Genomic DNA, 15,440 nt, shown 5'->3' with positions numbered 1-15,440 from the left:
AAATTTACGCTTAGCCTTAACCAGCAGTTTCAAATTTCCTTCAATGTCGTCTGCTCTGGCCCCCGGAAGACAATTGACTATGGTTGCTGGTGTCGCTAACTTCACATTTCTCAAAACAGAGTCGCCAATAACCAGAGTTTGATCCTCGGCGGGTGTGTCGTCGAGTGGGGAAAAACGGTTAGAAATGTGAACGGGTTGGCGGTGTACACGGGGCTCCTGTTTAGGGCTACGCTTCCTCCTCACAGTCACCCAGTCAGCCTGCTTTCCCGGCTGCTCGGGATCTGCCAGGGGGGAACTAACGGCGGCTAAGCTACCTTGGTCCGCACCGACTACAGGGGCCTGGCTAGCTGTAGAATTTTCCACGGTGCGGAGCCGAGTCTCCAATTCGCCCAGCCTGGCCTCCAAAGCTACGAATAAGCTACACTTATTACAAGTACCATTACTGCTAAAGGAGGCCGAGGAATAACTAAACATTTCACACCCAGAGCAGAAAAGTGCGGGAGAGACAGGAGAAGCCGCCATGCTAAATCGGCTAAGAGCTAGTAGCTATGCTAAGCTAGCGGATTCCTAAAACACGCAAAGTGAATAATGTGTAAATAATTTAGAGGTGATTCAGCAGAATGAGTGCTTTAGTTAAGGCACGTAAAGATTACACTGGGAAACAAATCGTAATCTAGATAACTAGATCAATCTAACTGCGCAGATTAAACAGCTAACAGATACAGAAAAACACCGCTGTGCTCCGGAACAGGAAGTGATACAATACCGCAGTGAGAGCCAACCACCAGTAGAGGCATATTTCTACATACCAGAAATATGACTTCTGGTATGTAGAAACAAAGCAAGATCTCATTTGATAGGTGAGATAATTATGCAAAGCTAGAAAACCTTGCAGTTTAGGGAAGTCTTTGCACAAAGTGTGTAAGTTCATGTCCTTTTCCAGATGTTGGGGTGGTTGTACAGGCTGTACAGCAGCACTGGCATAAGTGCAACTGTAACCAGTGACCAGGAGGCTAGACACTTTGTTAGAAGGGCACATGCAGGAACAACCATTTGCCTTCAAATCCCATATAGTCAGCAAGCACAATCAAGGGAGTAACTTTGATTCTGATATTGGTGGGGACACAAAAGTGCTCCAAGACAAAGAATTTTTTGCATTACTAATCATAAGTTCATGTCATGCAGATGTTATAGGTTAACAAGCCATCCTAATGGTTAGGGAGTTGGTCTTTCAATCACAGGGTTGCAGGCTCAAATCCCAACCTTACCTCTCTTTACACCTCCATCCATGACTGGAGTGACCTTGAGCAAAGCAACTAACCCAACATTGCTCCAGCTATACACTTAAATTGAATTAATCGAAGATGGATATTTAACACGAAGTATTGCAATGACCCTGTCTGCTAGTGTTGTGACATTCATGAATGAATCGATTCCCGTTTCTCTGTCTGTTATTGTGTCCGCCCACGCAGTCTTTTAATAAGTTCCCTGCAACTGTGCAGTAGCTTAGCTCTAACGATGCATCCTGCCACGTTGCTAAAACCTGCCTAGTGCCTAAAGAGCAGAAGAAGCCTAATGCTTTTAAGAAGGGTTTCCATTCATGAAAGGGATTTTGCTTAGTTTTTAAAGCTTGACGGAGACCCTGCACTTACATTCCTGACTATGAAGAATGAACGAATATCTCGTTTCTTGGGGGGGTCATCCATTACCAAATATCACCGAAGTCTAGCTCAAGAGAGAGATAGGGGCAGGGGGGACGGGGGTCGATGGGCGGTCGCGGCCACTGTGGGAAGTGTGCTGCTTGGAGTGACAACTGGGATAGCCAACCAAGTTAGCGAGAAACGGGTAGCTAATCAGACAAGGATATCTATGTTAAAGATGGGGGCTTCGAGCAGTGGCATACATTTAACCCTTTATGTCCCATAATAATGGAGGACAGCGGTTTTATTGGTCGTGATTACACAGTAGAGGGCTGAATATTGGTAGGGACGTGACCCTAGCATCCCTACCCAAAATTACGCCCTAGAGCACAATAAAATCAAAAGAGGTGCCATTATTCTCATCTTACCAAAAAACAAAGAGAGTAACTTATGTCCACAGCAGACCGCCACCAGCACAGGCCACACTGTAGTATTGTATCCTCAGCAAACTGCAAACAGTCCAGCCACAGAGTAGGTGTAAATCCACAGCAAACTACAAATAGCACAGGCTACAGTATAGCTGTATGTCCACAGCAAACTGCAACCAGCACAAACCTCAGTGTGGTAGTATATCCACAGCAAACTTCCAAAGCACAAGCCTCAGTGTAGTAGGATCACTCAGAAACTCTGCGTAGTAGTCCTGATTTAAATCCTAATTTATATAATCGCTGCAGATCCAGGCTAAAGACGAGCCACACTGCAGCAGAAGTCTGGGCTACAGATCTGCCTCAGCAGGGGGACAGGCCTCAGATGTGGATCAGGCCTCAGACCATGTGGAACAGTTCACAAAAAATAAGTACAACCAGCTCTGGCGCAGAATAGTAGGATATCCACAGCAAACAACACGGGCCAAAGTGTAGAGGCACATACACTCAACAAAAATATAAACGCAACACTTTTAGTTTTGCTCCCATTTTGTATGAGATGAACTCAAAGATCTAAAACTTTTTCCACATACACAATATCACCATTTCCCTCAAATATTGTTCACAAACCAGTCTAAATCTGTGATAGTGAGCACTTCTCCATTGCTGAGATAATCATCCCACCTCACAGTTGTGCCATATCAAGATGCTGATTAGACACCATGATTAGTGCACAGATGTGCCTTAGACTGCCCACAATAAAAGGACACTCTGAAAGGTGCAGTTTTATCACACAGCACAATGCCACAGATGTCGCAAGATTTGAGGGAGCGTGCAATTGGCATGCTGACAGCAGGAATGTCAACCAGAGCTGTTGCTCGTGTATTGAATGTTCATTTCTCTACCATAAGCTGTCTCCAAAGGCGTTTCAGAGAATTTGGCAGTACATCCAACCAGCCTCACAACCGCAGACCACGTGTAACCACACCAGCCCAGGACCTCCACATCCAGCATGTTCACCTCCAAGATCATCTGAGACCAGCCACTCGGACAGCAGCTGAAACAATCGGTTTGCATAACCAAAGAATTTCTGCACAAACTGTCAGAAACCGTCTCAGGGAAGCTCATCTGCATGCTCGTCGTCCTCATCGGGGTCTCGACCTGACTCCAGTTCGTCGTTGTAACCGACTTGAGTGGGCAAATGCTCACATTCGCTGGTGTTTGGCATGTTGGAGAGGTGTTCTCTTCACGGATGAATCCCAGTTCACACTGTTCAGGGCAGATGGCAGACAGCGTGTGTGGCGTCGTGTGGGTGAGCGGTTTTCTGATGTCAATGTTGTGGATCGAGTGGCCCATGGTGGCGGTGGGGTTATGGTATGGGCAGGCATCTGTTATGGACGAAGAACACAGGTGCATTTTATTGATGTCATTTTGAATACACAGAGATACCGTGACGAGATCCTGAGGCCCATTGTTGTGCCATACATCCAAGAACATCACCTCATGTTGCAGCAGGATAATGCACGGCCCCATGTTGCAAGGATCTGTACACAATTCTTGGAAGCTGAAAATGTCCCAGTTCTTGCATGGCCGGCATACTCACCGGACATGTCACCCATTGAGCATGTTTGGGATGCTCTGGACCGGCGTATACGACAGCGTGTACCAGTTCCTGACAATATCCAGCAACTTCACACAGCCATTGAAGAGGAGTGGACCAACATTCCACAGGCCACAATTGACAACCTGATCAACTCTATGCGAAGGAGATGTGTTGCACTGCATGAGGCAAATGGTGGTCACACCAGATACTGACTGGTATCCCCCCCCCCCCCCCCCCCCCAATAAAACAAAACTGCACCTTTCAGAGTGGCCTTTTATTGTGGACAGTCTAAGGCACACCTGTGCACTAATCATGGTGTCTAATCAGCATCTTGATATGGCACACCTGTGAGGTGGGATGGATTATCTCAGCAAAGGAGAAGTGCTCACTATCACAGATTTAGACTGGTTTGTGAACAATATTTGAGGGAAATTGTGATATTGTGTATGTGGAAAAAGTTTTAGATCTTTGAGTTCATCTCATACAAAATGGGAGCAAAACCAAAAGTGTTGCATTTATATTTTTGTTGAGTGTATATCCACAGGGCAGTCCACAGTGTAGTAATACTGCAACATACGGCAAGGAGCACTGGCCTCAGTGTAGCAGTATAATTTCAGCAAGCAGTACAAACCTCAGAATCTCTGCATTGCCATCTTGATGTAAATCCTGGTTCATAACATTGCTGCAGATCTAGGCTAAAGACAAGTTAATTAGGCTCAGCAAAAAGACAGGCCTTAGACCAGGCCTCAAACCATGTGAGGCAGTTCATAAAAAATAACAGTAGTTGGCCCATAATGGCAAAAACAGTTTCTAAAACAATTTCAGTAAAAAAAAAAAAAACACACTAAAATCCTTAAAAAGAGTTAAAAGTAGACAGACACAGAGTAGACCAAAAGACATGCTGCCATCTTGGATTTGCACATGTATATCAGTTAACCCTTGTGATGGCATACTCCTGAATGTCCTCATCCTCAAAGTCTCTTCACAGGAACCGATGCAGATGGACTTCTTGGTCTTCAAGCCAAATTGAATTATACATCTTCTTGATGTCCCCGAGCGTGGCAAACATACCTTCCTGGAATCGTAGGAGGACAGCTCAGATGTTATTCAGGACATCGGGGCCTTTCAAGAGGAGGTCATTTAGACTCTGGCCCCTGAACTTTTGGCTGCTGTTCCATACAAGACGAACTGGCGTAGTAACTGAATGGGGGTTTGGCACTCCACTTCTCTAGCTGCTCTTTTGAGAGCTTAACTGCAGCTCTCGTGTCAACCATCTCATGGACTTGTGCTTAATAAGCCACCTTCCATTCCAGTTCTTATGCCAATTGCTTTTCAGTCCTTAGGAACGTTACCTCGACCGCCCTTTGATTATTAGGCAACGTTGCCGGATCCTCCACCCAGGGATACTTGGCATGCCAGTGTGGCTCCTCACTATGATGAGCTCCAGTCACATATGTCAATCCACTCCTTATTTGCTCCAATTCGCGCTCCTCAGAAAGTGTCATCTCTTTTCCTCCAGGCTGACAGTTTCCACATCTACAGCCGCCACACCTGGATTCACAGGTGGCTCCAACGCTATCCCACCTCCACCAATCCATAAAATCCCAATTGGAAGCTGATGTAGTAGCCAGAATGATCTGTTGTAATGGGTCTGGAGTTTTGGAGGTAACCTCTCTGTACTTAGTTGCTACAGTTCGCATGGTGCGTGTGAAATGTGTCCTGGAGCCGTGAGCTGTGACTGTGACCTCTTCCAGCAGGTCTGGGTGTGAGCCACCCACTGTTGTCCCAAGAGGGCCATCCCACAAAACTAGATCCCCGACAGAACATACCTTTTGAGGGACTAATTGGCCCTCCTTATGGCTGATGAGAAGCTTGATTTGTGTGGGTCGGACCAACTCTTGGAGGGGAACACCAGGAAATATTTTTTGCAGTTTCTTGGGTGACACGTGACGATTTACCTCTGCAATACTATCGAGCCCGTAACAAACAAGCTGATGTGATCTTAGAGTACCCTTTGATGTTGCGACCCGGATCTTCAGGAGGTATTGTTTTGTGTTCACAGTGACTTGCATCCCACCAACACCGTGGACTATAAGTGTCACATCCTCACTTCTCAAACCTAGTTCATCAGCAGCCTCGTGAGTAGTGTAATTGGTGCCAGACGGCAAGTCTATCAAAGTCCAGATTTTTTGGCCAGCGTTTGCAGTGACTTCCAAGATCATCATTATAACTGGGTATTTATGAAGCCCATTCTCAGCCAGTAAACTACGACCAGGTACAGTTGCACTGAAAGTTTTGAGACAGCATTACAAAAGACATTCCGACACTCTTCCGGAGGCAGCCTGGCCAGGAGCTCTTCCTGGGCCTTTGTGTACTTTCTTCCTCCACCTCCCACTGGGCTTGGTTTTGGCCTTTTTGAATCACTGCCCTTGCTTCCAAATTTGGAACAAAGGTAGTAGTGATGACTTTGGGTCTGAGAAGCCTTACATGCCTCATTTCTGCACAAAAAGGTTGTTTTACACTCTTCATCAACATTGTGCACCTCTAAACATTTTCCACAAGCTCCAAGTCTCCTTACTGCTTCTTTCTTTTCTGATAACTTGAGGGTTTTGAACTTCTTACAGTAGAACAACTTCTTCCTGTGGCCACTTTCTCCACACACAACACAAGCATGCGGGGTAAACGATTTGGTGGCCTTTGTCCGGGCTTACCTTTGTGGGATCTTCGGCTCTCTCCTACCAGAATCATCATCCCTTAAGTGTTCCAATTGTTCATAGATCCTCTCCTGCTTTTTCAGAAACTTCAAGAGTTCATCAAACCTGTCATCAGGCGACACAGTCTCCTCTACTTCTGAGGCATAAACCAGACACTCTTTCTTTAGACTCTCTGGCAGCTTACTTTCCAGGGACTTAATGATGAGTGGATTTTTCAGGGCGCCTGTGTTTCCCAACTCTCTGAGATCCTGCAAAGCCTTTTCAATCATTTAAATCATGTCCACTATTTTCCTAGGTTGATGACTTTTTACTGGTGGCAGCGCCTGCAGGTCCTCAACAATTTCTAAGGCAATTGTAGTCTTGTTCCCATATCTGTTTTCAAGGACACGAAAGATTTCATCAGCTATTCCATATGTCGACAAGCGAAGGTCTCGCACAACCTTTTCCTGAAGACTGTCCAAAAGCTGGAATTTCTTTACTTCCTTAGAGCCAGTAGGCTCCCCTCTTTTTGGAGTGCCTCCCAGTCCTTTCTCCAGGAGTAAAAGTTCCGCTTATTTCCATCAAACCTTGGCAGAGCCGTCGGTCTCAACTTTATGGCTGCTGACTGGAGACAGGGTGATCCCACGGATAAACAACTTTGCTCAAGCTTCACCTGCATCAATTCAGCCTTTCCCGACCAACTCAGGTACAGAGGCTTCCAAGCTCCACATACGTTCATGAACATCACTCCGCTCCGCAGCAGGGATCCAACGGTTCCATTTCCGAAGAGCTTCTTTGGCCGCTTTTACAAAATCCTCAAGATTATTTAGCATGAGCTCATACACCTCCAACTTTACATCTGGGCGACCTGTCAAAAGCCGCTTGCTCTCCCTTTCAGCTGTTCCCAGAGCGAGAGAAACCTCTGGGCTGCCAAAATTGTTCCACAGGACCCTCTGAATGACCCCCTAAATCTCCCTACGTCTCTCCTCACACTCATCCGTGACCCTCTTTATATCCAAGGTCCAGTTCTCTTTGGAGATCTTCTTCTCCCCTTCCTCATTTGTCTCAGCATACATAGCTTCCAACTCATCGTTGGCTTCCATCACCTTATCGGCCTCCAGTGTAACCTTATTGAAGGCTTCCACAAGTTCTTCTGCTGACATTTTTGAACATGACTTCACTATTGAGTTTGCCAGCCGAGAGAGCCTCTGCTTGGCTGTTGTCCTTTCGCGCTTCAGTTGTTGCAAAGACTTTAACTCAGCCATCTTCCTTCTTATTTGGGCCAGGCTTGTGTTTAGACGTTACAGCTGGAGCTTTCGGCAGAGGGTATAGAGTATTTGGCTGGGAGGCTGGAGCTGGAATTTTGGGCTTGAACGTCTTTTTGGGAACGTCCTTGTCAACCAGCTTGAGCCGGTTTTTCACTGTTGCGCGGTGTTCAGCATTTAGTACCGTTCCGTTACTCCACCAAAGATTCTTGCTGGGAATCACTCCCAATAATGAGACTCTTTAATTTCTTTTCCTCGTTTATTTCAAGTAGAGGTGAAAAACCTTTAACACACAAACACCAGTGTAGGTTTCCACAATTTAAAAATACAATAAATATGTACACTAAATTATACACAACAAAGCTCAACATTTATGCTTAGCTCATAATTAGAATTAGGATAATCTGGCCAAATTTGTAATTTGTTAATTCATTGTTACTATCCATAATTCATTTTCACTTACCATTTAAACACACTATTCCATAATTTCATATTTTCTTAAAATTGGTAAGCATACAGATTTAATTTTAAATAAATTTTCCTGTTTCTAGAACTACCCCAACTAATCATTAAACCCAAACTTCCCAATATTCACACTGAAAGTGCACGTGAAGACCATATTTACAAAGCACACCTCAAACGCACCACCAAACAATGACAGGAATAAGTCCGAGGGGAAAGATGGAGAAAAGCGCTGCTTACCAGCAGTCCTCTTCAGTTTGTTTGGTGAGTTTGATGAGTGCATTTACACCGGTCTCATTTTGCTTTTTTCTTTTGTTAGAAGCCCATCTCCTTAGCTGCTTTTCCTCCTTCTTGCTCATACACTGCAACACCCACGCTTCCTGCTGTTTGTTGTGCGCTGATTACTTTGCACTTACACCTGGCAGTCAGCATCACGTAACATAAAAAGGGCGGTTCGCCGCAACATCTTATATATCATGCCCGTATATAGAGGGGGTTCAACCGACCCCCCCCCCCCCCCCAAGATTTATGCTGTTTTTTTCTGATCTGGATATCAACGTTATGTATTTTCTTTTCATTGATAATAAGCAACAAGCACTAACTGTTACACAGCTATTATCACACATCCTCAAGTTTCAATTTCCTCTGCCAGAGTAATCCCTTAAGTGATGAAAGGGGAAACTGCTAGATAAACTTTTCCCATGGGGGTTGAGAATTTTTGCTCCCTGGTCCCTATCCTCCTCTGATATCAAACAGATTAGTAGGCTTGTAAATACCCATGTAGACACACAATTACACTTGTCTGGTTTGTAAAAACATGTTTGTATGTATAAGCTGAGAAATAAAGGGAGCGTCTCCTTCCTGTTGCAAATACTGTAAAGGTGCAAATATTCGCGTGGGACCTATTATGCGAATCTCGCGAGTTAAACAAGGTCGCAAAATTAAATACCGCTATTTTAATACATAACATACATATACATACATATTCATAATGTAAACGTGAATATTAATACTGCTAAATATGAGGTTTGTTAGAAAACTATCTGACCTTTTTATTTTTTGCAAAAACTATATGGATTTGAATCATGTGCGCTTGCATCAGCCAAGCTTGAACCTTCGTGCGCATGCGTAAGTTTTTTCATGCCTGTCGGTTGCGTCATTCGCAACCGACAGGCAGGTATAAAGTTTGCATTAATGTTATCTTGGTTCTTCCTGGGTGGTTCTTATGGCAACTGATCCAATCCCAAGCAAGGACTATTTGTATATTTGTATATAAAAATGTATTTCCTAAAATGATACATTTTGGGTTTCAAATGAAATTTATGTAGCTTTTTACCCCTCGAAATCCTCAAAAAACTTCTGCTGCAGGGGGCTTCGCCCCCCCCTGAGCTCCCCATGAGGGCGTTGCCCCTCAACCCCACCGGGGGCCCTGCGGCCCACTGGACCCCCAACTCAAGGATTTGAACCCCCCCTTTCACATTCCTATATACGGCCCTGTATATTATATTCTAATTCTAAGGTGGAACTATGCCAGTATACAAAGGTATAGCTAAATACAGTGAGGAAAATAAGTATTTGAACACCCTGCGGTTTTGCAAGTTCTCCCACGTAGAAATCATAGAGGGGTCTGAAATTTTCACTTAGGTGCATGTCCACTGTGAGAGACATAATCAAAAAAAAAAAAAAAAAAAAAATCTGGAAATCATAATGTATGATTTTTTTAAATAATTTATTTGTATGGTACTGATGCAAATAAGTATTTGAACACCTACCAACCAGCAAGAATTCTGGCTCTCACAGACCTATTAATTTTTCTTTAAGAAGCCCTCTTATTCTGCACTCTTTACCTGTATTAATTGCACCTGTTTGAACTTGTTACCTGTATAAAAGACACCTGTTCTCACACTCAATCAATCACACTCCAACCTGCCCATCATAGCCAAGACCAAAGAGCTGTCTAAGGACACCAGGGACAAAACTGTAGACCTGCACAAGGCTGGGATGGACTACAGGACAACAGGCAAGCAGCTTGGTAGAAGACAACTGTTCTGATTATTTATTAGAAAGTGGAAGAAACACAAGATGACTGTCAATCTCCCTCAGTCTGGGATTCCATGCAAGATCTCACTTTGTGGGGTAAGGATGATTCTGAGAAAGCTCTGAACCACACAGGAGGACCTGGTCAATGACATGAAGAGTCACAAGTCACAAAAATTACATTAGTAACACATGATGCTGTCATGGTTTAAAATCCTGCAGGGCAGCAAGGTCCCCCTCCTCAAGCCAGCACATGTCCAGGCCCATTTGAAGTTCACCAGTTACCATCTGGATGATACAGAGGAGGCATGGGAGAAGGTCATATGGTCAGATGAGACCAGAATAGAGCTTTTTGGAATCAACTCCACTTACCATGTTTACAGGATGAGAACAACCCCAAGAAAACCATCCCAACTGTGAAGCGTGGGGGTGGAAACATCATACTCTGGGGGTGCTCTTCTGCAAAGGGGACAGGACGACTGCACCGTATTGAAGGGAGGATGGATGGGGTCATGTATTGCAAGATTTTGGCAAACAACCTCCTTCCCTCAGTAAGAGCATTGAAGATGGGTCATGGCTGGGTCTTCCAGCATGACAATGACCCCAAACACACAGCCAGGGCAACTAAGGAGGGGCTCCGTAAGAAGCATTTCCATGTCCTGGAGTGGCCTGGCCAGTCTTCAGACCTGAACTCAATAGAAAATCTTTGGAGGGAGCTGAAACTCCAAACCTGAAAGATCTAGAGAAGATCTGTATGGAGGAGTGGGCCAAAATCCCTGCTGCAGTCTGTGAAAACCTGGTGAGAAACTACAGGAAACATTTGACCTCTGTAGTTGCAAACAAAGGCTACTGTACCAAATATTAACATTGATTTCCACAGGTGTTCAAATACTTATTTGCAGCAGTAACATACAAATAAATTATTTAAAAAAATCATACATTGTGATTTCCGGATTTTTTTTTATGTCTCTCACAGTGGACATGCACCTAAGATGAAAATTTCAGACCCCTCCATGATTTCTAAGTGGGAGAACTTGCAAAACCGCAGGGTGTTCAAATACTTATTTTCCTCACTGTATCTAAAAAGGAAGCGTAAAATAGGAGAGTAGAAAAGAGTAGAGTAGAGCCACTTAGGTGCCTGGTCTTGAGAACCAGGGACATGACTATGAAACAAGTTGAACAAGTGGCTCAGTAACATCAACATTTTAAACAAATTAATCAAACATCAATTGAGAATTTCATTATGCACCATCTGGTCAAGATTCCTTAAAGCTCTGTATGAAACTCCAGTGCAGGATTCCTCATTTTCTGCTTGTAGTCTTCATCAAACATTTCATTCTGTGCCACAGTGAAATGGTTTTTCCAGTCACCAACTTTCCCTGTAGAACAACCACAAAGCCAGTCAAGGCTGTTAAAACATGAAATGAATCATTTTAATGACAATTCTGATGTAATTAATGAACTTAAGACATCTTGCTGCTTGATTTTTTATAACATCTGATTTTTTTCACCTTTTCTCATGAATGGAGACACAGTCTGATCCATAATTTCAATCATTGAATAATTTGCCATTTTGTTTTGTTTCATATTTTCAAACTTTGTTCCCATCATGATTTTTTCCTTCTCCTCAGCTGAAGGAGACAAACTGAGAAAGGAGCAGAGTCCGTCGATCTCTCGGCCAAAGTCCTGCAGACATTGAAAAGTGTCACCATCAGCTTTGTTACATATGAAATGAGGAGGGATTTTTTTTTTTTTGCCATTCTGGCCAACATGTCACAGTGATGAAGATTTCCGGTGCTGTATTGTTTTTGTGTATGTCAGGGCTCAAGGCCCATCATTGATTTAATCGCAACTGTTGTGGGCTGCCTGCTCTGTTCCTGCGGCTGCTGCTGTTCTCTCTCTCTCCTCTACACAGGTGGCGTGCCTCAAGCTGATCGACACACCTGTGCCACATCTCAGCATCTATATATCAACCCCAGCTTTTCATTCCATCCTCACCAGAAACTCTGAAAACCTTCCATGGTAAGACTGGTCATTTTTCTCTTGTTCAACTATTTTTTGCTCTTGGTGTTTCCACACACCAGCCTGAAAGACGCAGCTTGTTGCTGAAGCAAACTAAGCCTTTCCTGCAGCAGGTGACGGAGCTTCCACGCTCCACATCAGCCAAAGTTAAGTGTTTGCTCTCTTTGCTTTTACGAATTGCTGCATACTGAACTCTGCTTACAAGTTCACAAATTGATCTGTGAACTTTTCCTGAAGAGGAGCTACTGGGAGAAGCTGCACTGAATCATTTTTCATCTAATCGCCTGTTTACCAGGACCAGCTGTGATCAATTATCACTGATTCAGACTGAACTGAGAACTTTTCCTGATAAAGAACGATTTGAAGACACTGAACAGAATCTATACGCTTATCTGCCAGCTTATCTGGTCCAGCTGTGATAGCTGTCCCTGATTGACTGTGTGAACCACTTCTGGAAGTGAGTGACTCAGCACTCACCATCTGTGTCTCTCTCTCCAGCCTCGTCGACAGCTTGGGGCGGCCACCTGGCTCCGGATCCTTCTGCTGGGACTGAAGCCGTTTTGGACTGCGGACTCCCTGGTTCAGCTAGGCAGCCTCGTATGTGTGTGTGTGTGTGTGTGTGTGTATATATATATATATATGTATATATAATATATTCTGTTCAATAAATCCTTTGTTAATGCTCACTTGCTGTCCTCTGCTTCTGGGTTTGTCTCCACTCACGCCCGAACCATAACAGCACCTCCAACTTGAATGCATCCATCCTTCCCACCGTACATCTCACTGCTGTCACTATGTCCTCGTTAATATCCTGGACCACCCTCACATATTTCTCTCTCATTCACCTTTACGAGGTCTGTCCATAAAGTAACAGTCCTTTTTATTTTTTTCAAAAACTACGAGGGCTGTCCGTAAAGTATAGGTCCTTTTTATTTTTTTCAAAAACTATATGGATTTCATTCATATGTTTTTACGTCAGACATGCTTGAACCCTCGTGCGCATGCGTGAGTTTTTCCACGCCTGTCGGTGACGTCATTCGCCTGTGAGCACTCCTTGTGGGAGGAGTCGTCCAGCCCCTCGTCGGAATTCCTTTGTCTGAGAAGTTGCTGAGAGACTGGCGCTTTGTTTGATCAAAATTTTTTCTAAACCTGTGAGACACATCGAAGTGGACACGGTTCGAAAAATTAAGCTGGTTTTCAGTGAAAATTTTAACGGCTGATGAGAGATTTTGAGGTGATTCTGTCGCTTTAAGGACTTCCCACGGTGTGAGACGTCGCGCAGCGCTCTCAGGCAGCGTCATCAGCCTGTTCAAGCTTAAAACCTCCACATTTCAGGCTCTATTGATCCAGGACGTCGTGAGAGAACAGAGAAGTTTCAGAAGAAGTCGGTTTCAGCATTTTATCCGGATATTCCACTGTTAAAGGAGATTTTTTTAATGAAAGACGTGCGGGCGGATTGCAGCGTCGGCTCGCAGCCGCCGCGACGCTCCGCCACAGGAAAAACACCTCTGTTGGAAGCCTTGAGGACACGTTGGAACATCTCCAGCTGATAAACAATTTCTCATATACTCACTCCACTGAAAGCCATCAAAAGCTGCCTGGATTTTACAAATGGTTATCAACACGGAGGTGTTTTTCCTGTGCCGCCGCACCGCGTCGGCTGCGTCCCGACGCGCGGACCCGTCCGCACGTCTTTCATTAAAAAAAATCTCCTTTAACAGTGGAATATCCGGATAAAATGCTGAAACCGACTTCTTCTGAAACTTCTCTGTTCTCTCACGACGTCCTGGATCAATAGAGCCTGAAATGTGGAGGTTTTAAGCTTGAAACAGGCTGATGACGCTGCCTGAGAGCGCTGAGCGACATCTCGCACCGTGAAAAGTCCTTAAAGCAACAGAATCACCTCAAAATCTCTCATCAGCTGTTAAAATTTTCACTGAAAACCAGCTTAATTTTTCGAACCATGTCCACTTCGATGTGTCTCACAGGTTTAGAAAAAATTTTGATCAAACAAAGCGCCAGTCTCTCAGCAACTTCTCAGACAAAGGAATTCCGACGAGGGGCTGGACGACTCCTCCCACAAGGAGTGCTCACAGGCGAATGACGTCACCGACAGGCATGGAACTACTCACGCATGCGCACGAGGGTGCAAGCATGTCTGACGTAAAAACATATGAATGAAATCCATATAGTTTTTGAAAAAAATAAAAAGGACCTATACTTTACGGACAGCCCTCGTATATGGATTTGATTCATATGTTTTTACATCAGCCAAGCTTGCACCTTCGTGCGCATGCGTGAGTTTTTCCATGCCTGTCGGTTGCGTCATTCACCTGTGAGCACGCCTTGTGGGAGGAGTGGTCCAACCCCCTCGTCGGATTTCCATTGTCAGGAAATGGCGGAATGATTTGGGCTTTTTTTTCCATCAGAATTTTTTCAGAAACTGTTAGAGAATGGCACCTGGAAACCATTCGAAAAATTTATCTGGCTTTCGGTGAAAATATTACGGGCTTCACAGAGAATAAGGAGTGTTACTACAGCTTTAAGGACGGCCCACAATGGCGCTCGGCGCGCCACACTCCAAGCTGCGACGACGAGGCAGAAACACCAGATCATTTCTAAACTGATGGCTCTGTGGAGCCGGGACCATCGTGTGCAATTTCTCTGGTTATCACAAGAGCTGGACATCAGCCATTTTCCGGCAGATTTCACTTTTAACAAGAGATTTTGTCATGGAAAGCCGCGCGGAGGCTTCGCGCATCACGACGGAGCCGCTGATGGAGCGAGACAAAGGAACACCTCCGTTTTGGAGTGCCAGGCAACAAGTTGGGACATGTCCAGCTCTCCACAATTTCTCTTATGGGTGATTCTTTAACTACTGGCACTATTGGCCTTGTAAATGTAACTTCCACCACACCATTGCCTTATAATATAAAGCGCTTTGGGGCAACTGTTTGTTGTGATTTGGCGCTATATACATGTGCTCTGATGTCACTGTTTATCTCCATAGAAACTACCCAAACAATCTTTCATACAAACTGTTTAAAGGGACATTACAGTGTTGTGGTGGAAATTACAGCAATAGTGTGGGACAACTACATTTTGTTTAAAAAAATCACAACAGTTGTATGACATTGAATACCCCAATTATGTTTTGATTATTTTACTGATATTTTATTCAGAGATATTTAAAAACATTAGAAAAAATGTTTCTTTACCATTCATTTTTTATCATTATCAAAAGTCTGGGTGTGGGACAAGCAATAAGTGCCCGTAGTCTAAGAATCACCCTT

General features: G+C 44.3%; 1 long non-coding RNA gene across 1 annotated transcript; it reads right to left on the bottom strand.

The window, feature by feature from the left end:
- Positions 1–1,289: 1,289 nt before the first annotated feature.
- LOC117512584 lies at positions 1,290–11,955 on the bottom strand. Its single transcript, XR_004561330.1, has 3 exons — positions 11,637–11,955; positions 11,285–11,504; positions 1,290–1,302 (listed from the first exon to the last, which is right to left on the bottom strand). It is a non-coding gene; the product is annotated as an uncharacterized LOC117512584 (long non-coding RNA).
- Between the last annotated feature and the right edge of the window lie 3,485 nt (positions 11,956–15,440).

Source organism: Thalassophryne amazonica, chromosome 6, assembly GCF_902500255.1.
Source record: "Thalassophryne amazonica chromosome 6, fThaAma1.1, whole genome shotgun sequence".
Taxonomy (NCBI): Eukaryota; Metazoa; Chordata; class Actinopteri; order Batrachoidiformes; family Batrachoididae; genus Thalassophryne; species Thalassophryne amazonica.
This window is presented reverse-complemented; position numbering and strand designations above follow the sequence as displayed.